Raw genomic sequence first — 2,531 nt, 5'->3', positions numbered from 1 at the left:
GTGTAGAGGAAGGTGGAGATGTCAGGGTTTGAGTCCCACAGGCTGAGCTTGGAAACCAGGAGGAGGGAGCTGAGGGAGAAAAATCTCAGCGTGAAAGCATCAGGTCCTGGGTCTCTAACAGCCCCCCAGCCTCGGGCTCTTCAAGCCAAACATCTGGGGTTATTCCTGAGCTGTTGAAGAGGGGATGTTGGAAACGCTGAGGAATTCCCGTGGCTTTTGGAGCCTGAGGCATCAGCCTGCCTTGGGAGTGGTCTGGCAAAGTCTCTGCCCAACCCCTGCCGAGATTTTCCAGGCGATATGGGCTGTTGCTGTAGTTACAGGCTGTGTGTGCTCTCCTCCAGAGGCTGGAAATCAGAAACAGGGCAGCCTGGGGATGTTTTTGTTGCCCTTAATGGATATTCCAGGTGCATCTTTTCTGCCTCTCTGGTAAGATTTTTGTTTCAGAGGTGACCTGGTTTCTTTTCAGAAACTCTTCAGATGCTGCAGGGCTTTTCCCCTTAGTTGAGGGGAGGGGAAATTCCTCACCTGAAGTGCAGCTTAATGCAGTTTTGATATGGCTGCAGGAATTAAAAAAAAAAGGACTTAAAATAAGGTTGTTAGTGTCTTCTGAAGCAGCGACCTGGCTGCTCGTGTCTGGAAGACGTAGGGAGTCCTTGACCTACCTTCCTTGTTCCCCAAGCAGGGTGAATGAGGAGGAATGAGTTTAAAAGCAGATATTTTATCTGGTGTGTGGTTGTGTAGACCTGTAATTCCCAGTCCAAGCTGTGTTTTGGTAGCTGGCTTGTTTCTCCCTTCCCTGTCATCTCCAGTGTGTGGACCTGCCCTTGGCTTCCCACCTCCTGCTGCAGGAAAAGCCTCTGGCTTCCTCCAGGGAGGTGCTTGAGGGTTCACTTCCCCCCTTTGTACTCAGCTCTCCCAGGGCCTGCACTCGTGTAGCTGGAAAGCTGCTCTGGCTGCCTCCTGTCCCTTCCCCCTCCCAGGGAAGAGGCATCTGGCTCTGGGACCTCTTGCCACCTTCTCAGCAGAAGGGAGTTGGACTTCAGCGCTGTGGGACGGTGCCAAGCTGTTACTGGGGTGATACTGGGGTGGTTTGGGGTGAGCCCCAGGGCTCTGGGGAGCTGTGGTGCCTCTTGGCTCAGGCTGGGAAGGGTCATGAGCTGGAGGACGTTGAGGGATGAGGAGTTCACCCAGCGTGAGGGGGTCAAGTGGGGCAAGGTGCTGAGAGAAGGGGCAGCCACTGCTTTGTGAGGGATTAGCTGCTGTCTGTGTCCAGGGCGTGCGAGCAGAGCTGGGGGATAAATAGATTCCTTGCTGCTAACTTGGGAAAGGAGAATTTAAGGCTTCTGAATGAGTTGGGGTTGTTTGTTCCACGGAGTTACAACATCCCCACTGAGGTCAGCGCCGGTGTCTTGTGACGAAACGTGATCCCCGGTGGTGCAAAGCGAACAGGGAAGGTTTGCTTTCCCTTTCACAGGGAGAAACAGCTCAGCAGGGCTCTGACTTCTGTATTTTTTAAGCCCACGAAGATGCAGTGTCATATTTGGGGATTTTTGACCCTTTTCTAGCTCACCATCTGGTCCCTGCCCGTGGTCCCGGAGGCTGGCTGCTTCTGCTGACTCCAGAAGAATTTCAGTGTAACTCCATCTTCTTGTCATCTTCATTTCTCATGCAAAGCATCAGCTTTCTGTAGGTCGGAGCAGGGTTTCAGTAGCATTTAAATTCCTGCTCTTTTATTTTCCACCTACTAAAGGTACTTGACTGAAGGTTTGAGCCACATGGAGCAAACACCCTGTGCCAGGGGAAACGGAGCTGGGTGGCAGCAGGGGACAAAGGGTGCAGAGGAGAAGCTGTTGGCTGAGCTGATCCAGTATGGATCTCCTCAGGCCAAGTCCCTGCAGCCACCCCAGTGAGTGGGGAAGGGGAGAACAGCAGCTGGTGGTGTGGGGACATCTGTGAGTGTTCAGAGAGGTTTCAAGCGTCGAAGAGCAGAAGTGAGACCTGATGTTGAAGCTAAGGGCTGGAAGGGAAAATAGGAATGGTGGTTGGGTTAGATAAAAGCATAGACAGAGTGAGAGAGGCCCCTGAAAAAGCTTTGCCATAGATTCACAGAGTGGTTTGGGTGGGAAGGGACCTTCAAAGCTCATTGAGTCCAACCCCCTGCCCTGAGCAGGGACATCCCCAGCTAGAGCAGGTTGCTCAGAGCCCCGGCCAACCTCCCCTGGGATGGTTCCAGGGATGGGGCAGCGACCACCTCTCTGGGCAGCCTGGGCCAGGGGCTCAGCACCAACAATTGCTTCCCTTTCTCCAGTCTAAATCTCCCTCTTTGAGTTCCAAACCATCCCCCCTTGTCCTGTCCCACCAGTCCCTGCTCAAACATCCCTCCCCAGCTTTCTGGCAGGCCCCTGGCAGTCCTGGCAGCCCCCAGCAGGTCTCCCCAGCTGGAGCCTTCTCCTCTCAGCTGCCCCAGCCCAACTCTCTCCTGCTGGGCTCCCAGCAGAGGGGTTCCCCCCTCGGGGCATTGCCGGGGGCCC

Source organism: Merops nubicus, unplaced genomic scaffold, assembly GCF_000691845.1.
Source record: "Merops nubicus isolate BGI_N331 unplaced genomic scaffold, ASM69184v1 scaffold21568, whole genome shotgun sequence".
Lineage (NCBI taxonomy): Eukaryota > Metazoa > Chordata > Aves > Coraciiformes > Meropidae > Merops > Merops nubicus.
This window is presented reverse-complemented; position numbering follows the sequence as displayed.